General features: G+C 45.2%; 1 long non-coding RNA gene across 1 annotated transcript; it reads left to right on the top strand.

The window, feature by feature from the left end:
* The first annotated feature begins 345 nt into the window (after positions 1-345).
* LOC122463877 lies at positions 346-20,590 on the top strand. Its single transcript, XR_006287572.1, has 3 exons — positions 346-357; positions 2,427-2,431; positions 20,436-20,590. It is a non-coding gene; the product is annotated as an uncharacterized LOC122463877 (long non-coding RNA).
* Positions 20,591-24,210: the final 3,620 nt, after the last annotated feature.

Here is a 24,210-nt window from a genome sequence, read left to right as displayed (position 1 = left end):
AAACTGGAAACACCAGGATTTGTGGACTGGGGAAGAACACCCATGGCATGAGGCCGTGCAATATCTCCTGGCTTGAATAAAATGAGACAACAACATAACACATTAATATAGACCCTGATCCTGCATTCTGATCCACGCAGGCAGACTCCTGTGCCTGGTCAGAGCCTCTTTCAGGGACTCTGGACTGGCACAAGCCTTTATCCCATTGCACAGCTGGGACCATACTAAATGTCTTACGTGATGTGTGTGTCTAAGGTGTCAGCTCCAAGAACTTTCCTAGCGCTGGGCCTGATCCAAAGCCCACTGAAATGAATGGAAATACTCCCACTGACCTCATTTAAACGTGTGTAGCCATCTGTGGTGGGACAAGACTCTGTGTATGCAGATCCCCTTGACAACTTCAAGGAAGTCACTCAGGGGATTTGTGCTGCAGAGTTTTTTCCATGTGATTTACACAAAAAATGGGCTCGTGTGGGAGACAGAAATGCTCTAAGAATAGAATCCCCGGGGGTGATATACCCATGGAAGTCCACATTGCTTTGGTTAGTATTACACACTGGGAATGGAGGGGCTTTCTCGGAAATCATACTGCAGGAAGATGCTTTAAAAATACAGAAACAGCTGGTACCGACGAATGTACGTGCTCGCCTCCTTTGCTTATCTGAAATCAACAGCTGTCACTCCCCCTAATATGGTTAAGCGTCCCACAGTCCATCTCCGATCTTCACCCTCTCTCCCCCTGTATTCTTGGTTATCAGGCTTGATACAGTTTGCATTTCCCATGTGAAATGAATGTGTTGCTGTCAATCCAGTCACTCATTCCCATAGCCCCAAACCGCCACACAGCTGTGCCTAGCTGGTAATCTGTGCTCAAGACACGCAGAGCAGAGGAGGCTGCAAGTCAGGACCAAGGCGCATGCAGAGCTGTTTGTGTGGGCCCAGAGGTAGAGTACCAAGGGCAGCATGTGGTCAGGAGTGAAGCGCACTGGTAGTGCTTTGGAAGTGGAGCCAGTGGCAGGACTGGACTAGCGAGCGTGAGGACTCAGGTGTGCAGAAACGTGTATTTTATAGCCTGTGGTTTTTTGAGCTGTACATGTCAGACTTATTTAAAAACAATATTGCTGCCTATTGCCAAGGCACCTCCATGCCTCACATCTCTAATAATAACCTGTCATAAATCAACCACCTATCGCAGAGCCCTCTGACTTGCTCTATGCCTCCTGGGAAATGCAAGTTTGCACCTTTGGGGACATTATATATGAATCCACCGTGCAGAGTAATGGCCATGCAATTCCTGCCAGTGACAATGGGTGCTGGGAAGCTACAGTCCCCAGGTGGCTATCTTCTGTGCGATAGAATAGTTTGGCAAGTATAGCTATCTTCTGTGCTACACATTACCTCTAACCTTTCCCCGCCCAGTGCGAACCAGTACGCTGGAGAGGCTAGATACGGTGGCTGCCAGCTCCTTCCCTTGTAGGATGGGGATCCGAAAGAAGCCGCAGCAACACCAATTAAAGCATTTGCTGCTGATGCTTCTTAATACAGCTAAGATGGTCACAGTAATAGCAATTTGCATAGCATGACTGATAACATCCTGCGATTTAAGAGTTTATAGTCTCCCTTATCTAATGATATTGAAATCATTAGCCCACATGGGTTCCCTGAAGAATAAAGACTGTGTTCAAAAAAGTCACTTGCTTATTCATTTTCTGTGGCTATAATCTGCATTTCTGCATCTCATTCCTGCAATCTTGACCTTCATTCCGTTTCAGCTCGGTTTATATTTGATGCATGGTAAAGCAGCTCATGTTTCTGTCATTGCTACTCTTTCGGCTAGCTCTGATGATATAACTGCAGGGAAAGTGTTTACAAGTCACACTGTTTGTAACACAAGTTTCATCAAGCTCTAGAAATGGTTTCTCTCTGTCAGGTTGATGTTGCTCACTTGCTTTCCTTCCTGCCATTGGAAACACCACCCAGGACACAAATCTGAACCTATGAAATGCAGTGCTCATGATGTCCCATCTACATGGACGGGTCCTGCTGGCGGGAGCTGATGCTCTTTCTGACGTTTGCACTACGCTATTGATATAATTCACACAGAATAGATGTGTTGGGGCAGGTCATCCACATTGTGCTGGGCCCTTCCTGAGCACTTTTTGGTGCAGACTCTGTGTCTGTTGGAGTAAATATGCTGCAGTCATCAGACAGTGCAGAAACGCAGCTGCAAGATACAGAATCTATTGTCAGTGCTCCCCTTGCAACAAAAAGAGGAAAAGGCCTGTTCAAGGTATTTCCTGCCTTCAGGAGCCTTGCATTTCCATTAATTCTTTTCACTGAGTCAAACTGGCTATACTAGGTGTCCCTGTGTCCTAGAGTCCTCAGGAACATGCGTCTCACCAGCTAATTTTAAACTGCTCCACAAGTGACAGTGTAAAGGAGACTATGACCAAATGATTCTGCACATCTGTTCTATCTATCTCAACAAGTAATACTAGAACACAGCAAGGAAAGAGACTCTGGAGGTTCACAGTAAGTGAAATGAGAAATATAGGTACTTCCCTGGCTGGAAGAAAAGCTGTTACAAGTGGAGGTTTCAAAGAAGATTATGTTTTATTCAACACCTAACTAAAAGCGTCACTCTGTGCAACATCCCAGTGTGCCAAACTCAGAGCATCTTCAGGAGAGAGGAAGGCATATTCAGAATAACTGGGTGCAGTGTATAAGGAGCCCAAAGGAGGCAATCCTGAGGACAATGACAGTAGTAATATAATCACAGAGTAGCATCTGAGGCCTTCTTCCTTGCTAACCAACCAGATCCCAGCATCATCAGGTTTCCATTAGAAAGATCATTCTTATTGTCTGTCCTTATAGGAAGATGGCATTTGGAATATGTAAATATTCTCTGGTTCCAGCTGTGTAAAGAACAGGGTGTGAGATGTTCCCTGATGGCAGAATACGAGGTCCTGTCGTGTTTAACCTCTTGTGGAAGGTACACGGGGTTTTGCAAATAGAGCTGATTATGATGGTGCATGTCAGCGTTTGCATTACTTCTAAAAGGACAGGCTGCTTGGGTCAGTGGCAGCATTTACTGATACAATGTCCCTTGCACTACACTGGGGGGATGAGACAGATTAAAGATTCACCCTCAGCTGGATGTAACTGTCAGTCTTGTGATTTTTTTCTCAAAAGTCCAAAGAACAAACTCTTTCCATAAGCAATGGATGTGCAGAATTCAGCAGCATAAATATACCAAAAAATGCTATACTGCCTACTGCTGTCACAAGCCGGGTTGGCACCTTCCAGCAATAAATAGCTGAACACTGAGTACATTCTCGCCCAAGGGCCCGTGCAGCATCAATTATTCTCTGTAGGTAACCATATGGCTCCCATCAGCGTGGTATCTGAACGCATTGGTGTATTGTATATTATAAACCTGGCATCACAGAAACAGGATAATACACGGGAGGCTTTTGCTTCCTGCCTTAAAAACTGAAGCTGCAAAAGCTATGGAAAGAATGTCAGGACCCCAGGCTAAAACTACAGTGAGAGCATAGATGTCTGCTGGTTCTCCACAAGCAGCTCACAAAAGAACAGGAAAAGAAACAGCTGTGACAAACATCTGCTGTTTGGGAACTACGTATTCTATAAGTCTTTCCAACCTGGCCATCTGAAATAGGTACTGAGCAGCAGAGAGAGCTGCTTCTGCATAGGGCCCTGAAACAGGTCAAGAGTGATCCATTGGCTAAGGGGGTGATGGGCTCAAGATTGCAAGGTGTTGAGCATTCTGGCCCCAATTCAGCCGCTAGGACAAGCAGTGAGCCAATGAAGAGAACTCCAGAGGAAATCCCCTCTCCGCCATGCAACCTGACAGGAACCTAGAGCTGTGATAGAGACTCAACTTTACCATCAGCTGGAGGCTCTAAGCCATGGCTTGTGGCCACACGGAATCGTCACCTTTTACTGAGGTAAATTAAGACACCAAAAGAGATTAAGCACATAACTAAATACAGTGATACCAGGCACATGAAGGCAGCTTAGTATCCAAGTTTTAAAATAGTTTGGCTCTGTGCATTATTACCAGCGTTTTCTCTTTAAGCACAGAAAACATACTTCATCTAAGGGCGCGCAGAGAGGATTTCATTTTCACTTTTAACATGACCCTATCACCAGTGCTGTAAAGTGGTCCAGACGTATAGCTGTGCGTGTACGGTTATCACAAACAATTGACCTGAGGGGTGTCAATGTAAAAATGCCCTGTGCGAAGCAGTATGATGTCACAGCACAATTTCCCAGAGGCTAGACACGGCTCTGGGTATGATAAGCAATGCTGTTATCTTTGCATGCTGTGAAACATAGTTATCAAGATAAGGTGGAAGATAGGCATACAAGATCCCATGTATCTTTGCAACAGCTGAAAAATAAAGCTATAAGACATGAAAACTGACATTTTCCTGCAAACAAGCACATCTGCTGCCCCTCCAACCCCCCAAAGTCTCCAGTGAATTCTCCCTGGAGCATGCTCAGCAAGATATTTCTTTTTAACATTTTCATCAGGAAAACCTGGAATTTTTGGTGAAAATGTTGAAAAAAATCCACCCTGGATGAACTCCCCAAGAATTCACAAAAGAAAAGCTAATCATTTTCAACCAGCAAATTCAAAGAAAGAATGAAAAATGTTTTGCTTATTTACAAAATCACTAAATGCAAATTTCCCTGGTTTTGCTGGTGCTGACAGTTTTTATTTTTTCTTGTTGTTCAGCTTTAGCTAGACTAAACTAGCTCCTGTCTGCCTAAATTTCACTTGGAGATAGGGTTGCCAACTTTCTAATGGCACAAAACTGAACATCCTAGTCCTGCCGCTTCCCTGAGGCCCTACTCCTTCCCTGAGGCCTCGACCCCCACTCACTACTGTTGCCCTCCCTTGGTGGCTCATAAGAACATAAGAATGGCCATACTGGGTCAGACCAAAGGTCCATCCAGCCCAGTATCCTGTCTTTCGACAGTGGCCAATGCCAGGTGCCCCAGAGGGAATGAACCTAACAGGTAATGATCAAGTGATCTCTCTCCTGCCATCCATCTCCACCCTCTGACAAACAGAGGCTAGGGACACCATTCCTTACCTATCCTGGCTAATAACCATTAATGGACTTAACCTCCATGAATTTATCTAGTTCTCTTTTAAACCCTGTTATAGTCCTCGCCTTCACAACCTCCTCAGGCAAGGAGTTCCACAGGTTGACTGTGCACTGAGTGAAGAAGAACTTCCTTTTATTTGTTTTCAACCTGCTGCCCATTGATTTCATTTGGTGGCCCCTAGTTCTTACATTATGGGAACAAGTAAATAACTTCCTTATTCACTTTCTCCACACCACTCATGATTTTATAGACCTCTAGCATATCCCCCCTTAGTCTCCTCTTTTCCAAGCTGAAAAGTCCTAGCCTCTTTAATCTCTCCTCATATGTGACCCCTTCCAAACCCCTAATCATTTTAGTTGCCCTTCTCTGAACCTTTTCTAATGCCAGTATAACTTTTTTGAGATGAGGAGACCACATCTGTACGCAGTATTCAAGATGTGGGCATACCATGGATTTATATAAGGGCAATAAAATATTCTCCATCTTATTCTCTATCCCTTTTTAAATGATTCCTAACATCCTGTTTGCTTTTTTGACGGCCGCTGCACACTGCGTGAACATCTTCAGAGAAAAGAAAAGGAGTACTTGTGGCACCTTAGAGACTAACCAATTTATTTGAGCATAAGCTTTCGTGAGCTACAGCTCACTTCATCGGATGCATCCGGTGAAGTGAGCTGTAGCTCATGAAAGCTTATGCTCAAATAAATTGGTTAGTCTCTAAAGTGCCACAAGTACTCCTTTTCTTTTTGCGAATACAGACTAACATGGCTGTTACTCTGAAATCTTCGGAGAACTATCCACGATGACTCCAAGATTTCTTTCCTGATTAGCTGTAGCTAAATTAGCCCCCATCTTATTGTATGTATAGTTGGGGTTATTTTTTCTAATGTGCATTACTTTACATTTATCCACATTCAATTTCATTTGCCATTTTGTTGCCCAATCAGTTAGTTTTGTGAGACCTTTTTGAAGTTCTTCACAGTCTGCTTTGGTCTTAACTATCTTGAGCAGTTTAGTATCGTCTGCAGACTTTGCCACCTCACTGTTTACCTCTTTCTCTAGATCATTTATGAATAAGTTGAATAGGATTGGTCCTAGGACTGACCCTTGGGAAACGCCACTAGTTACCCCTCTCCATTCTGAAAATTTACCATTTATTCCTACCCATTATTCCCTGTCTTTTAACCAGTTCTCAATCCATGAAAGGATCTTCCCTCTTATCCCATGGCAACTTAATTTATAAAAAGAAAAGGAGGACTTGTGGCACCTTAGAGACTAACAAATTTATTTGAGCATAAGCTTTCGTGAGCTACAGCTGTAGCCTAGCTGTAGCTCACGAAAGCTTATGCTCAAATAAATTTGTTAGTTTCTAAGGTGCCACAAGTCCTCCTTTTCTTTTTGCGAATACAGACTAACACGGCTGCTCCTCTGAAACTTAATTTATGTAAGAGCCTTTGGTGAGGGACCTTGTCAAAGGCTTTCTGGAAATCTAAGTACACTATGTCCACTGGATCCCCCTTGTCCCCTCCCTCACTCGCTCTCCCTCACCCTCACTCACTTTCAGTGGGCTGGGGCAGGGAATTAGGGTCTGGAAGGGGGTGCGGGCTCTGGGTGGGGCCGGGGATGAGGGGTTTAGGGTGCAGGAGGGGGCTCCATGTTTGGGGGGCTGAGGGCCGGGGGCAGGGGACTGGGGTGCAGGAGGGGATACGGGCTCTGGGGTGGGGCCGGGGATGAGGGCTTTGCGTTGCAGGAGGGGGGCTCAAGGTTGGGGGGGGGTCTCAGGACTGGGGCAGGGGCTTGGGGCCTGGGCTTACCTCAGGCATCTCCTGGTCAGAGGTGCAGTGGGGCTAAGGCAGGCTGCCTATCTGTCTTGACACTGCGTTGTGTGTGCCCCGGAAGTGGCCAACAGGTCTGACGCTAGTAGGCGGGGCTCAGGGGGCGGGGGGCAGAAGGATCCACGTGCTGTTCTTGCCCACTGCAGGCAGTGGCCCCACAGCTCCCATTAGCTGGGAACTGGCCAATGGGAGTGCGGAGCCAGTGCTCGAGGCAGGACAGCGCATGGAGCCCCGTGGCCCCCCCACCTAGGAGCTGGACCTGCTGGCTGCTTCCAGAGCACGCGCGATGCCAGGACAAGAGGGACTAGCCTGCCTTAGCCCCCAGCACTGCTAACCGGACCTTTAATGGCCCAGTTGGCGGCATCGAAAACCAGACACCTGGCCACCCTACTTGGAGAAGCAGTAATAATGAAATCACAATCTAGCTAGAAGATTCACCTCTCTTCTGATTTGAAATGGCCTTTTATTACAAAACCCTCTTTCCTCTCAGATAACAAACTTCTTACATGATTTTGTTGTTCAGTAAACACCTGTATGCCACCGCATAGTTTGTGAGGAAGAGCTGTTGCGGATATCAGTGATAGCTCACTTTCCTCCTTTGCTTTAGTGAACAACATAAAGTCCCTCTATCTAACAATAGGCAGTTTAAAATCACCTTTCATACAATAAACCTCAGAGTAATGGGATACTTTCAAAGCATTCCAGTGAATAATGCACTTGCAAATCACAGAATACTTAGCAAATAAGAGAAGAAAAGGCCAGAATTACTAATGCCACCATCTACAGAATTGCAAGGCTACTTATTACACACAAAAAATTACGTTAAAAACAATGTTTGTAAAGTTAAACATTCAAAAGTTAGGAAATGGCAGAATTAAGGGGGTCCAAAAAAACCTAATTCAACCCCTTTGTGCATATGCATTATAATACCCCCTTTAATGATAGGATCACATACTAATTTTTCCACTAAACACCTACCCCCTTCAGTGCACAGGAAGGAGTGTGCTCTGGGGATTAATTTGGAAGGAGACTGTTGTGTGTAGGTGCCCTGATTCCTTCCCCACCACTCCCGGTATAAAAGCTGCCACCCATTCGCAGCTTACACCACTTATAAGTCAAGATTCAAGTAACCAAGCAACAGTGTGGACTATGAACCCTACCGCCATGTAATTAAGAAACACATAAAGCCCTGTTTACTCCTTAGAAGGGAAAGGTCTCCAAATGACCAAATATGGAACCCTGAGTGGGTGCAGTTCAAATGAGTCATCTGTCTGACCAGTTCTTCTATCACTAATCATCATGGAAACAATGTAACAGAGCCTCAGGGTTCATGATTCTTGGTGTTGACCTCTTCCTTAGCACTGTTTATACGACAAACAACTGTGCTTACATTGCTAAACTCTACCTATTTCCTGCCCTACTCCCACTGAAAGCTGAACAAACTCCAGTCAGTCTGAGGCTTGTGGCAATCTTTTTACATGTGCTGAAAGACTGAGGATGCCATTCCATTCACCCCCAGCTTAAAGATTGCATCTCCATGTCTCAAGGGCAGGTGACCCCTTCCTTGTTTATCAGCTCCCCCTTTCCAGAGAGATCATGTTCCCTTATGGTAGCAAAAAATCATGCACATGGGAAGAGAGTTAAATCTCTCTGACTGATCCTGTTCAGGACTGGGGAGAATATCTGGTGACAATTTGGTGCAGCTGAAAGGTCAGCCTGTCTAAATCTCAGCCACGAATGGCCTTTCTTTCAGGCTTCACCGTGGTGCTAGAAAAGAATCTGATTTTCTACAGCAGTGGAGCCAAAGGTCCACTGTGCCCAGTGTTAACCAGCTTTCCAGGGCACTGGGTGCACCGTCCCACCCAATCTGGATCAAATAAGAAAAAACTGAAGTTTTCCTGTTGTTGAAGTCTCTGTGTAACAGCATACCTGCTGGGCAGAGTCTCCTGAAGGAGCGTACACAGTAGTAAGTCTATGCTGCCAGTGTCTTCTCACCTGTGTCCAGAACTAGCTCAAAAGTGACACCATTTTCTGCTTGTGGGGGAGCGAGGGGTTACACCTCTCCATCCATCTAACTTATGTCTTCTTAAGGCACCTGTCACTGAGGTATCTGAGTGCCAGGGTTATGTTGCTATTCTAGTTTCCCTTGTTCATTGCTATTCTAATTTTATTGTTGCTCTCAGATATTGCAGGGTGCTGTATACTTTCTGCTTACCGTGATAGTTTTACTTTTGTGGGGAAAAAGGCTGGTGATGAGGAGGAGGAGGAATTGATTTTTATTGCTTTTCTAATCAAAGTTTGGAAAATAGAGTGGCAGGTTTTAAGCATCAGGAAAGGGCCAAAAATCCATAAAAACCTCTTACTATGCTAGAAAATAAAATCAAGGCAATTATCTTCTCCCTGAGGGGTTGAGAGCATTCTGATGTTCTGAGGCTGCATATTCAGTGGAGTTAAGGAAGTAGGAGACATCTGCAATTAATTAATAATTGCTGGTTCTTTTTATGTCCTATATAATGTGATTAAAAGCAGTGTTTCTGAGAATGTGCTTGTGGGGTCTGAGATCTGTGCAGACTAGAGAGATACCTGAACTGGGACACCAGACTGAAAACTTGTCCACTGTCAGGAATGTTGAATCCAGATCTGTATCTCCCACTGAATTTTGGAAGGAGGCCCAATTTTCAATGGGCCAAATTGTAATGCTGAACCAGAACACACCCCTCCCCCAACATGTACTCCCAGCTTAGAAATCCTGATCTGGCCTTGCTGGTTTAAGCCCATCTTTAGAGTTACCACACAGAACTTGCCAAAGAGTTGGTAGCATCAAGCAGCGGAGTGTCGTGCCAATACTCGGGGATACACCTAAAACGCCCACGTCCAAGGTATAAATGCTCATTCAAAGAGCACTAGATTTCATGGAAATCAATGAACAGCAAAGTCAGCTTAAAGTAAGTTATTCACCTTGAGACAACTTAGCCTTTAGCTCCAAGAATGTTCATTGGACCAGTTTAGGACCTGGAATGAAATCCTGGCTCTGTTGAAGTCAATGGCAAAATTCCCATTAAGAACAGAAGAACGGCCATACTGGGTCAGACCAATAGTCCATTTAGCCCAGTATCCTGTCTTCTGTCAGTGGCTGGTGAAAGATGCTTCAAAGGGAATGAACAGAACAGGGAAATTTATTGAGTGATCTATCGCATTGTCTAGTCCCAGCTTCTGGCAGTCAGAGTTTTAGGGACACCCAGAGTACGGAGTTGCAGTGTTGGCCATCTTGGCTAATAGCCAATGATGGACCTATCCTCTGTGAATGTATCTAACTCTTCTTTTAACCCACTTATACTCGTGGCCTTCACAACATCCCCTGGCAATGAGTTCCACAGGTTGACTGTATTGTGTGAAGAAGTAGTTCTTTATTTTTGTTTTAAAACAGATGCCTATTAATTTCACTGGGTGACCTCTGGTTCTTGTATTAGGTGAAGGGGTAAATAACACTTCTCCGTTCACTCTCTCCCCACCAGTCACGATTGTATAGACGTCGACCGTATCTCTCCTTAATTGTCTCTTTTCTAGGCTGACCAGTCCCAGTCTTTTTAATCTCTCTTATACGGAGGCTGTTCCATCCCCTTAATAATTTTTGTTGCCCTTTTCTGTACTTTCCCCCATTCTAATCTATCTTTTTTGAGATGGGGCGACCAAAACTGCAGACAGTATTCAAAGTGGGGGTGTACCACAGATTTATATATTGGTATTATGATTTTTGACATATTATCCACCCCTTTCCTAATGGTTCCCAACATTCGGTACGCTTTTTTGATGGCCACTGCACATTCAGTGGATGCTGTGAGAGAACTATCCACAAGGACTCCAAGATCTCTTTCTTGAGTGATAACAGCTACTTTAGACCCCCTCAATTTGTATGTATAGTTGGCATTATGTTTGCCAATGTGCATTACTTTGCATTTATTAACATTGAATTTCATCTGCCATTTTATTGCCCACTCACCCAGTTTTGTTAGATGCCTTTGTAACTCTTCCCAGTCAGCTTTGGACTTAACTATCCTGAGTAATTTTGAATTGTCTGCGAACTTTGCCACTTCACTGTTTTCCCCTTTTCCCAGATCATTTATGCATATATTGAATGGCACTGGTCCCAGGACAGATTCTTGGGGGACCCCGCTATTCATATCTCTCCATTGTGAAAACTGACCATTTATTCCTACCCTTTGTTTTCTGGTCTTCTAACCAGAGGTTATCCATGAGAGGACCTTCTCCCTTACCCCATGACTACTTACTTAGCTTAAGAGCCTTTGGTGTGGGACCTTGTCAAGGTTTTCTGAAAGCCTTGACTTCAACAGAGCCAGGATTTCACCTCGGGTGTATAAAGGCTTTTAACATATAACTGCTGCCAAACATGCTATTTTTATTTTTAGATTATCTAAGGCCTGTGCGTGCTTTCCTATAAATTGGGTGTTTTAATTTGGGCACAATCTCCACGGAAATGTGTTTAATGAATTATGGAGGGGGAAACACATTGACTTGAAGCCAAGCACATAGAGACTCTTTGGGTTTTCCCTGTCTACTAAACAAGTTATAAACGATTTCATAAAGAAAAGTGAACAATAAAGTGTCCTCCATGTGAAATTAGTTATCTGCAGCTCAGTTAAAAAGAATGACCTACATGTTGTGGCTAACCTTTCACACACAGGGTAACTAAAACAGACAAGACCCCCAACTACATGGGGCAGTCTCTCCAGCCTCCTTTCTCTTAGAAGAAGTTTATACTGTATTGCAGACAGTTTGAACCACTCAGAGAAATGTTGCTTTTTCTCTCTACCAGGGTAGCTCTAACTTCAGCTCCCCAGGGCATCAGAACTGGGGGTCCTTTCAACTGATCTACAATGTTGAGTGATTGGATAAAGTAGTTCCCGGAGAGAGCCATTTAAACCAGTCCATCCCCAAAGTAAACTCTATATTCCACAAAGAGCAGGACACTGGTCTACTCTCCTTCTGTTCAGATCCCTCTCCTGGAAATAGAGATTAAGCAACACAGGGCTGGATCCGGTACCCTACAGTCAATGGGGAAACCAAGCCCATAGTTGAGATGTTAAAAGAACAGAAAATCCATCTCTCATCTCTAAAGTACACATCCCTATTTAGACTAACAAATTTATTTGAGCATAAGCTTTCGTGAGCTACAGCTCACTTCATTGGATGCATGCAGTGGAAAATACAGTGGGGAGATTTTATATACACAGAGAACATGAAACAATGGGTGTTACCATACACACTGTAACGAGAGGAGAGGTAGATACGATGGAGGGTAGGGATAGGATACAGAGGGACCTAGATAAATTAGAGAATTGGGCCAAAAGAAATCTGATGAGGTTCAACAAGGACAAGTGCAGAGTCCTGCACTTAGGACGGAAGAATCCCATGCACCGCTACAGACTAGGGACCGAACGGCTCGTCAGCAGTTCTGCAGAAAAGGACCTAGGGGTTACAGTGGACGAGAAGCTGGATATGAGTCAGCAGTGTGCCCTTGTTGCCAAGAAGCCCAATGGCATTTTGGGATGTATATGTAGGGGCATTGCCAGCAGATCGAGAGACGTGATCGTTCCCCTCTATTCGACATTGGTGAGGCCTCATCTGGAGTACTGTGACCAGTTTTGGGCCCCACACTACAAGAAGGATGTGGAAAAATTGGAAAGAGTCCAGCGGAGGAAAACAAAAATGATTCGGGGACTGGAACACATGACTTATGAGGAGAGGCTGAGGGAACTGGGATTGTTTAGTCTGTGGAAGAGAAGAATGAGGGGGGATTTGATAGCTGCTTTCAACTCCCTGAAAGGGGGTTCCAAAGAGGATGGATCTAGACTGTTCTCAGTGGTAGCAGATGACAGAACGAGGAGTAATGGTCTCAAGTTGCAGTGGGGGAGGTTTAGGTTGGATATTAGGAAAAACTTTTTAACTAGGAGGGTGGTGAAACACTGGAATGCGTTACCTAGGGAGGTGGTAGAATCTCCTTCCTTAGATATTTTTAAGGTCAGGCTTGACAACGCCCTGGCTGGGATGATTTAGTTGGGGATTGGTCCTGCTTTGAGCAGGGGGTAGGACTAGATGACCTCCTGAGGTCCCTTCCAACCCTGATATTCTACGATTCTATGAGAGTGATCAGGTAAGATGAGCTACTACCAGCAGGAGGGAAAAAAAAAAGTTAATGGTGTCCAGTTTGCAAATTAATTCCAATTCACCAGAGACTTAGGCTTGAATAGAGACTGGCAGTGGATGTATCATTACACAAAGTAAAACTATTTCCCCATGTTTATTTCCCCCCCATACTGTTCCTCACACGTTCTTGTCAACTGATGGAAATGGCCCACCTTGATTATCACTACAAAAGGTTGGGATTTTTTGTTTTGTTTTTCTCTCCTGTTGGTAATAGCTCACCTTACCTGATCACTCTCGTTACAGTGTGTATGGTAACACCCATTGTTTCATGTTCTCTGTGTATATAAATCTCCTCACTGTATTTTCCACTGAATGCATTCGATGAAGTGAGCTGTAGCTCACGAAAGCTTATGCGCAAATAAATTTGTTAGTCTCTAAGGTGCCACAAGTGCTCCTGTTCTTTTTGCAGATACAGACTAACACGGCTGCTACTCTGAAACACATCCCTATTTGTGACCCTAAAAACCGGGTGTAATGTGGAAAGGCCTGAAATGGCTGCATACAAGCCATCAGGAGTGCAGCCTCCAGTGCATAGCTCCATAGACCTCGGCAGAGCTCTAGAAGTCTGCATGGCCCGATCTCCACACTTTACCAAGCACAACGTATTCAGATACACACCTCTGGGTGCAGGGTGCTCTGCATTGCAGTAGACCAGAACCCTCTCTTATTTCCTTTAGGGACCATTAATTTTTTTATTCCTTTTTTGTTTTAAAGCCCTTCCTATTAGGCCACTCGCTGGTGGTCACTCTCCCTTTGCAAGGATTACTGGGCGCACACTTGTAGAAGAAAGACAAACGTGACTTTCTTGTCCATTTATTTTCTGCAAGATAGGATGTCCAGCAGGTATTAGGGCATATCTATCAAAGCAATTACTGGGAACTAGTAATATGGCATTTTAATAATCTAATCACCCCCAGCTGCCTGCAGAGACTTTGACATGCATTTCTTTCCTGCTCAGAAAGGTTTCAATGGAATTTATAGCCGTTTTATATTTACAAAATCCTTCTTCTAGGGGAATAAGTCATGCTGGATTGCATGTTCCAGCACACCAGATATTGAAATCACATTCTCTGCAAAATCAAACACGTGATGTAGAACAAAACAGATACGGCATAGGATGAAGCACACACTGTATCTGTCAAACAGGCACACGTTACAGTGGGAATGTCTGAAATGTACACTATGCTGGGTGAATTCTCGGAATCTGTGGGACTTGGAAGGATTTCTGTAGCACTATACAGAGCCTATGGTACTGTATCGTCATCAGAGCAGAGATGCAGCAGATAGTCACAGGACAGATTCTCCAACGCAGGAGCACGTGCTGACCTGTGAACAAGACAGGTATTGCAAGCACTTAATGTTACTTCCCTATCAGAGTTACTGCTGTGCTGTCTGCTTCTGAAAGGTGCCACAAATGACCTACCTGAGCAGCAGGATGGCTGTGCTATTGGAGGCCAATGCGGCAGGAGTGGTTAAACTTCTCTTTCTCTCAGAGTATCGGGGGTAGCCGTGTTAGCCGTGGCTGGCTCGTAACAAAAGCAGCTTTGCCTCTCCTGGAATTGACACTTCCTCATCTATTATTGGGAGTGGACCACATCCACCCTGATCGAATTGGCCCTGTCAACACTGGTTCTCCACTTGTGAGGTAGCTCCCTTCTCTCCATGTGTCAGTATAATAATGCCTGCATCTGTAATTTTTACTTCATGCATCTGAAGAAGTGGAGTTTTTTACCCACGAAAGCTTATGCCCAAATAAATTGGTTAGTCTTTAAGGTGCCACCGGCCTCCTTGTTCTTTCTCTCAGACTTCTTTGAGCCACAAATACAGGGGTAGGCAACCTACGGCAAGCTGATTGTCAGTGGCACTCACACTGCCTGGGTCCTGGCCACCGGTCCGGGGGGCTCTGCATTTTAATTTAATTTTTAATGAAGCTTCTTAAACATTTTAAAAACCTTATTTACTTTACATACAACAATAGTTTAGTTATACATTATAGACTTATAGAAAGAGGCCTTCTAAAAACGTTAAGATGTATTACTGGCATGCGAAACCTTAAATTAGAGTGAATAAATGAAGACTTGGCACACCGCTTCTGAAAGGTTGCTAACCCCTGCACTAATAGCTCTGCCATCCTGGAAATCTCTAGGCAGGGGACATCAAGATTTGTTCCTACTGTTTTTACAATGCCCTTTTGTTCTAGATCTTTACACACTTGATTGCAGGGTTATTGTTCTCTCTGTCATGAGTAAATAAATTAGGTGTAATTTAATACTTGATTATAAGATTTACAATTCTGTTCTTTACAGCTTCTCAGGTGAGCGCTCTGTAATTGAGCTGAGCGAACAGCTCCATTCATTCTTTTCACAGTATGAAGGGCTTGTCTATGGGAAGTGTAAGAAGGCAGCGCTAAGTCAGGTGCAGAATAGGAGAGTTGTTTAAAGAAACAGCGTTCTCCCTTCTCTTTCTCCTCCTCCAAGCCTCTTCTTGTCCATCTTCGTCTCCTTATGCAGGATAGCAAAGGAGGTTGGAAGTCACCCTTCCTCTTTTAAAGGAAGGAGACATATCAATAACTAATCTTGCCTCGGATGAATACATTTGTGTGTGGTTATATGTAGTTACACACACACACACACTATTTCTAGTGGAGATAGCAGTCCAAAGAACGAGCATACTAAGAAAGCCCAAATTATTGTGTGATAAAAGTCATAGATAAAGTATGATATCTTATTAGATATCCAGGGAAAATATTCTTTCCATTGTCATAGGTCACAACCCTTACTTCCAAATAGCCTATGCCACTATTCAAACAAATATTCAAATGCCGTACATTCTTTCATGTGCTTTAATGGTCCCCAGGTATAAAGCTGGGTCAAATATATGCAGAGAATAGTTTACTCACTGATTTTACCCCGGTTTCAGAGTAACAGCCGTGTTAGTCTGTATTCGCAAAAAGAAAAGGAGTACTTGTGGCACCTTAGAGACTAACCAATTTATTTGAGCATAAGCTTTCGTGAGCTACAGCTCACTTCATCGATGTATACTGTGGAAAGTGCAGAAGATCTTTTATACACACAAAGCATGAAAAAATACCTTCCCCCACCCCACTCTCCTGCTGGCAATAGCTTATCTAAAGTGATCACTCTCCTTACAATGTGTATGATAATCAAGTTGGGCCATTTCCAGCACAAATCCAGGTTTTCTCACCACCACCCCTCCCACCACACACACACAAACCCACTCTCCTGCTGGTAATAGCTTATCTAAAGTGACCACTCTCCTTACAATGTGTATGATAATCAAGGTGGGCCATTTCCAGGACAAATCCAGGGTTTAACAAGAACGTCTGAGGGGTGGGGGGGTTAGGAAAAAACAAGGGGAAATAGGTTACCTTGCATAATGACTTAGCCACTCCCAGTCTCTATTCAAGCCTAAGTTAATTGTATCCAATTTGCAAATGAATTCCAATTCAACAGTTTCTCGCTGGAGTCTGGATTTGAAATTTTTTTGTTGAAGAATTGCAACTTTCATGTCTGTAATCGCGTGACCAGAGAGATTGAAGTGTTCTCTGACTGGTTTATGAATGTTATAATTCTTGACATCTGATTTGTGTCCATTTATTCTTTTACGTAGAGACTGTCCAGTTTGACCAATGTACATGGCAGAGGGACATTGCTGGCACATCGCCATGTACATTGGTCAAACTGGACAGTCTCTATGTAAAAGAATTATAACAACAAGAAAACTTCAAATCCAGACTCCAGCATGAAACTGTTGAATTGGACTTCATTTGCAAATTGGATACAATTAACTTAGGCTTGAATAGAGACCTATTTCCCCTTGTTTTTTCCTAACCCCCACCCCCCCCCGGCCCCAGACGTTCTTGTTAAACCCTGGATTTGTGCTGGAAATGGCCCACCTTGATTATCATACACATTGTAAGGAGAGCGGTCACTTTAGATAAGCTATTACCAGCAGGAGAGTGGGTTTGTGTGTGTGTGGTGGGGGGTGTGTGTGAGAAAACCTGGATTTGTGCTGGAAATGGCCCAACTTGATTATCATACACATTGTAAGGAGAGTGATCACTTTAGATAAGCTATTGCCAGCAGGAGAGTGGGGTGGGGGAAGGTATTTTTTCATGCTTTGTGCGTATAAAAGATCTTCTACACTTTCCACAGTATGCATCCGATGAAGTGAGCTGTAGCTCACGAACGCTCATGCTCAAATAAATTGGTTAGTCTCTAAGGTGCCACAAGTCCTCCTTTTCTTTTTGATTTTACCCTGTCTTTCTGTTTGCAAATTATCCACAATAGAATTTGATTTCAACTAATTTGATCATTGTACAAAATGAATTGATGAATGGTTTTATGTGCACACATTTCAGACCAGGGGCTACTCTCAAACTATTTGCCATAATTATCGTTTAAAGTATTTTCTGTTCACAATTCCCTATTTGCGCTGTGAGATTCACCACCTAAGTCAGGAGGTATTATTTTCTGCTACTTGATGAGATGGCTCTTAAACCTAAAGCTTTCAAAATGGCCCCCAAAAACTCGTGCTGTGAATTATTGCATAAGTTCATATTTTGAACAATTATATGTGACACTCTTTGTTTCTGGGAACATTGCTGTAAACAAATATTTGCTCATGCCAATATCTATGGAAAGTGAATAAAACAATTCACAAATAATATTGAAGTGAATTCCAGATTTTTGCTTGTTTGCTCTTGTGGTATTTAACCAACTCAACCTGGATGTCAGCTGATCTCGTTCCTTATTCTGGTACCACTAGTTCTTGAAGGAATGGAAGTCTTACACCTAGACAAGTTGCCTTGAAGCAGGAGACAAAGGAATCAGATTTGAGCCTTGTGCTTCTAATGCTTTCCCCTCCTCCCCGACCCATAGCAGAGTCACTCTGATGACGCGAGTGTACAATAGCAAAGGGCTTGGCTACACTTGCGAGTTACAGCGCATTAAAGGAGCCCCGGGTGCACTAGCTCACTCTCTGTCCACACTGGCAAGGCACGTAGAGCCCTCTGACTCCGCAGCTAGAGTGCTCCTGGTACTCCGCCTCGGCGAGTGGAATAACGTTTTGTGCGCCCCCGCTGGAGTGCCGTGGCGCCAGTGTGGACGCTCTGGTCCTATAGTGCACTCTGATCGGCCTCCAGAAGTGTCCCACAATGCCTGTGCTAGCCACTCTGGTCAACACTTTGAGCTCTACTGCCCTGCCCTCAGGTGACCAACCATCAGACCTGCCCCTTAAATTCTCTGGGAATTTTGAAAATCCCCTTCTGTTTGCTCAGCCAGGCATGGAGTGCTCTCAGCGAATCTTTCCAGGTGACCATGCCTCCACGCGCCAGGCAAGCCCAGTATGGAGCAATGGCGAGGTGTTGGACCTCATCGGTGTTTGGGGGAGGAAGCTGTTCAGTCCCAGCTGCGCTCCAGCCATAGGAATTATGATACCTTCGGGCAGATATCAAGGGACATGATGGAAAGGGGCCATGACCGGGACGCTCTGCAGTGCAGGGTTAAAATGAAGGAGCTGCGAATGCTTACCACAAAGCCTGCGAGGCAAACAGCCGCGCCGGTGCTGCCCCTGCGATCTGCCATTTCTACAAAGAGCTGGATGCGATACTTGGGGGCGACCCCACCTCCACTCCAAGGACTACCATGGACACTTCAGAGCACAGTCCAACAAGGCAGGAGGAGGAGGAGAAGCAAAGCGGGAGTGAGGGTGCTGAGGAAGAAGAAGACACCCCAGCATCCCTAGATTTATGCAGCCAGGAGCTGTGCTCTAGCCAGGAGGAAGGGAGCCAGTCGCGGCGGCCGGTGCTTGGGGAAGGACAAACACCAGAGGAGGTTCCCGGTAAGTGGCTTTTATTTTGGGAAGAAAGTTATTCGGTGCGGGCTCTTGGGGCGAGGAGGGTTAGGGCTGCATGCATGCCTAAATGCGGAATAGGGCGTTGATGTGCTCTCTCACATCTCGGTAATTGGCCTCAGTGATTTCTTCAAAGGTCTCATCCAGAACTTGGGCAATGCGCTTGCGCAGGTTTCTCGGGAGAGCCACTGTGTTCCTTGTCCCAGTCAGGCTAACATGTCTGCGCCACTGTGCCGTGAGGGGCGGGGGGACCATTGCTGCACACAGGCAAGCTGCATATGGGCCAGGGCAGAAGCCGCATTGTAGTAGACGTAAAAAGAAAAGGAGTACTTGTGGCACCTTAGAGACTAACCAGTTTATTTGAGCATTAGCTTTCGTGAGCTACAGCTCACTTCATCGGATGCATAGCATATCGTGGAAACTGCAGAAGACATTATATACACACAGAGACCATGAAACAAAACTTCCTCCCACCTCACTCCCCCGCTGGCAACAGCTTATCTAAAGTGATCCTCAAGTAGAGCCATTTTACATTTGAGGATTGTAGTAGACGACACTCCCTTGCTTTCCAGGTCACCCTCAGCAGCGAGATCTCTTCCAGGATGAACTCCTGTGGAAAATGTGGGGACAGTGATCAGTATAGGGGTCCCCTGCAGCTGTTGGCTCTCCCAAGGCACAGAACCCCAGAGGACAGTACAGCTGTGAAACAATTAGTCACGCTTGACCCTGTGCTTACTCACCATTTTGGGGCTCCCACGGGTTATGTGCGCTCGCTCTGGGATGGGCAAATTATGCGATTGTGTAGACTATGCTTGCCCTTAAGTACGGGGGAATCATTGCTCTGTCTGGTGTGAACAATGCTGCCTCTGTTAAGTGTTGCATTTTGCCTTTACAGATGCAACCTTGAGATCTCAGCCTTCCGTGTTATCACCGGCTGAGAGGCTGGAAAGAATCAGGGAGAGGCCACGTAGAAGCAAAGAGGACATGCTACATGAAGTCATGCAGCACTCCCTTAATGTAAATCAAAAAGTGCAGGAGTGGCGGGAGAGTGAAAGGAGGGTCCGCCAGCAGAATGCGGATCGCTGGCACCAAAGCACAGAGCGGCTGATAAGCATCATGGAGCGCCAAGTGGACTCAATCCAGGCGCTCGTAGCCATGCAGGCGGAGCACTCCCGCACCCACCTCCCTCTGCAGACCTTGTCCCAAAACTCTCTCCCTTCTGCCCCCATGTCACCTCCAACCCACTTTCCCCAACATACGGGTTCTTACCACCACCAGCTGCCTCCAACACCGGTAGCTTCACCACCCAGCCCTGAAAACTACGACCCTGACCCACTGCACTCAACCCCCATCACCATGCAGTGCAGCACTCATTGCACAGCACTCCAGACAGGAAGGCTCAGTACGATAACGGGACATACGCAAACCTGTGGTTGTACCGTTCCCCACCTCACCCCCTTGCCCTTTCTGTTTCCCAAGCAGTTGTGTTTCTTTTCAATAAATGGATTTTTTGGCTTTGAAAACATTCTTTATTATTTATTGCATAAAGTAAAAGATACCTTAATCCAGGAAAGAAACAGGCACTGCAAGCCAGTGTAGCAAACACAGATTCCTACTAACATTGGAACCACTTCACTTCACTCCCGTGCAGGGCACCAAACAGTACTGGTGGCTTTCAGCCTCAAATTGCTCCCTCAAGGCATCGCTAATCCTTGCAGCCCCGCGCTGGGCTCCTCTAATAGGCCTGCTCTCTGGCTGTTCAAATTCAGCCTCTAGGTGTTGAACCTCTGAGTTCCACGCCCGAGTGAATCGTTCACCCTCCCTTCACAAATGTTATGGAGGGTACAGCACATGGATATAATTGCGGGGATGCTGTCATCAGCCAGGTCCAGCTTCCCACACAGAGAGCGCCAGTGGCCCTTTAAACAGCCAAAAGCTGAACCGCTCCTTGCTGCTGTGAAGGCTCCCTGTGTAGGGTTTCATGAGCCTCGGCATTAAAGGGTAAGCGGGGTCTCCAAGGATCACAATGGGCGTTTCGACTTCCCCTACGGTGATCTTCTGGTCTGGGAAAAAAGTCCCGGCTTGCAGCTTCCTGAACAGGCCAGTATTCTGACAGATGCGTGCATCATGCACCTTTCCGGGCCAGCCTGCGTTAATGTCAATGAAACGCCCACGGTGATCCTGAAGAACCATAGAGAAATACCCCTTCCGATTAACGTACTTGGAGGCTAGGTGGGCTGGTGCCAGAATTGGAATATGTGTGCCATCTATTGCCCCGCCGCAGTTAGGGAAACCCATTTGTGCAAAGCCATCCACAATGTCCTGCACGTTACCCAGAGTCATGGTTCTTCTGAGCAGGATGCAATTAATGGCCCTGCAAACTTGCATCAACACGATTCCAACGGTCGACTTTCCCACACCAAACTGGTTAGCAACCGATCAGTAGCTGTCTGGAGTTGCCAGCTTCCAGATTGCAATAGTCACCCACTTCTCCTCCATCAGGGCAGCTCTCAATCTCGTGTCCTTGCACCGCAGGGTGGGGGCGAGTTCCTCACACAGTCCCATGAAAGTGGCTTTTCTCATCCAAATGTTCTGCAGCCACTGCTCGTCATCCCAGAATTGCATGACGATGTGATCCCACCACTCAGTGCTTGTTTCCTGAGCCCAAAAGCGGTGTTCCATGGTGGTGAGCATGTCCGTGAATGCCACAAGCAAACTCGTGTCATATGCGTTACTCGAGTCGATATCACCTTCGGAGCTCTCACTGTCACTTTGGATCATAAGGAATAACTCGACTGCCAAATGCGACATGCTGGCGAGACTCATCAGCAGACTCCTCAGCAGTTCGAACTCCATTCCCGCAGACCAAAAGGGAAGATAGATCGCGCAGTACAAAAAATGTTGAAAGATGGCGCCAAATGTGGACGGAAGCACAGGGATTGCTGGGATGTGAACCGATGCATCACGGGGTGTTGGGACAGGACCCAGAATGCCCCATCCCTCCCGCCCCCTTCCACAAGCCACAGAGGCAGAAAGGGAAGAGGTGCTCTGTGGGATAGCTGCCCACAATGCACCACTCCCAATGCCATTGCAAGTGCTGCAAATGTGGGCACGCCAATGCGCTTGCAGCTGTCAATGTGGACAGACTGCAGCACTTTCCCTACTGCGCTCTCCGAAGGCGGGTTTAACTCAAAGCGCTCTACATCTGCAAGTGTAGCCATGCCCCAAGTGTCTGTGCCTGAGCTAAACAGCAGGGGAGAGCAGTTTAAACTAGTGGGTCACACCCAGACTGTTGAGAAATACATGGAAATACTAAGGCACTGCTTTGTTTGCTCATGGAGTTGCTGGTCTTTGACAAATGTGACCAAAGCTTTTCCTCATGCAATACTGGAACCCTCATACTAACAAGAAGTTATGGGGAAATTTATCAGAAGAGTCAGATTTAAACAAACTGGACGAGCTTTCTTTGAAGATAATGCCCCTGCTTTTTGCCAACAGAGGTTTGACTAAACAGATAACTTTAATCTTTAGCAGTGGAAAACCTGCCACATTACTAAGTCGGTCTTAACATTGTCAGTTGACGCTATGTCAGGTAATCACACACATTTACGGAATGTTCATTGTTTATTTGAATACTCACTAATGTAAAACTTACGGTCACAATCCCACATTTTTTAATACGCATTATGGAGGCTGCTTCTTTTTTTATTGCTAATGTCTCTTCACACACACGCCAACAGGAAAGTGGCCTCTCACAGAACCACAGAGGGATCCACTACCCTGAAGACCAAGCGCCGGATTTCAAAGCCACCCACCCAGGGGATTTAGAGACCTAGCTTCCACTAATTTCAATGGGAGATAGGTGCCTAATGCCCCTTGGGTGATTTGAAACTCTCAACCCAGGTATGCAAGAATACAAGAATACATATGCAAGAATACAAACATTGCACAGTGTTTCCTCCAAAGCTGACATTTAGAACAGGGAAGTCAAAACCAATTCAGGTATTTAACTTTAGCCATTTTAGAAAGCAGGAGTTGAGTAATTTTGCAACATTACTCTCAATAAAAAACATTGCTAACACATCACTATCTGGCATATGATAAAATTGTGTATCACAAAAGGAGACTTACGTTATAAACCTCACAGGGAGTACTTCAGCTCCAAGGTATGGTTTTTTTGCTAGAATTTGCTAGACATATGCAGATTGTGGTGATTTGAGGGGTCCAGAGATCCCCCATGTCAAACATTGAGCATAACAGGACTCTCGAATGACTGACCCTAAAATGTGTCTGACTTCGTATTTCCTATAATTGGCCTGATTTGTTGACTGCCTTTGCTCTAGGGAGATCATTACCAATTGCTTCTAACCTTCCTTCACTCCCAGTAAAATTTTATTTACTCGGTGTGTCAAAACAAAAAACAAACAAACAAACCCACAAACCCACCCCTTCCTTCTATAGAAAGCATATTCCAAGCACAGCCCATACAACCCACTAACTGCAGAAAATGCTGTAATAGTCCCTTACAGTTTACCTTCAGGGACAGCTTTGCCATTAAAGGGAGCCACCTTGGAATAACTTAAAATAAGCCTCTTCGCCGTGCTCAGTGCAGCAGCTCCATGAATGATTGCAGGAAAGGCTTAAAAATAATATTTTAACAAAAGATCAGCGTGCTGAGTTGTGGAACGTCTGCTATTTATAAGCGATGGCGCCAAGATTTGCCGACTGTTGTTCCTGACTGATTTGTACAGTCCTTACAGCTGTTCAGCTACGCTGCTGACAAACTGCTGCTCAGGTCTGCTTTGGGGTGGCTAGAAATAGTTACTAAATACTCGGTGTGCGTGCATACGTGTGTGTGTGTGTGTGTGCAGGGGCTAGCACAATAGAGTGCCAGTTCCTGACTGGGGCTTTTAGGCATTGCTACTATATAAATAAGTAATAATATTAATAAATTACATGAACATATAAGTAACACTCAACGGCTGAGGGGTCCCTCATAATTGTAGACATATATTTAAAGTACAGATGGGCCTAGGCTAGCGCTCTGGATCTGAACTGTTTGTGCACCGGAATCTGAACCCAGATCCATTTCTTAGTTTACAACCAGCATTTAGAGGTGTCTGAAATCTAGATCTGG

Source organism: Chelonia mydas, chromosome 26, assembly GCF_015237465.2.
Source record: "Chelonia mydas isolate rCheMyd1 chromosome 26, rCheMyd1.pri.v2, whole genome shotgun sequence".
In the NCBI taxonomy this organism is placed as follows: domain Eukaryota; kingdom Metazoa; phylum Chordata; order Testudines; family Cheloniidae; genus Chelonia; species Chelonia mydas.
This window is presented reverse-complemented; position numbering and strand designations above follow the sequence as displayed.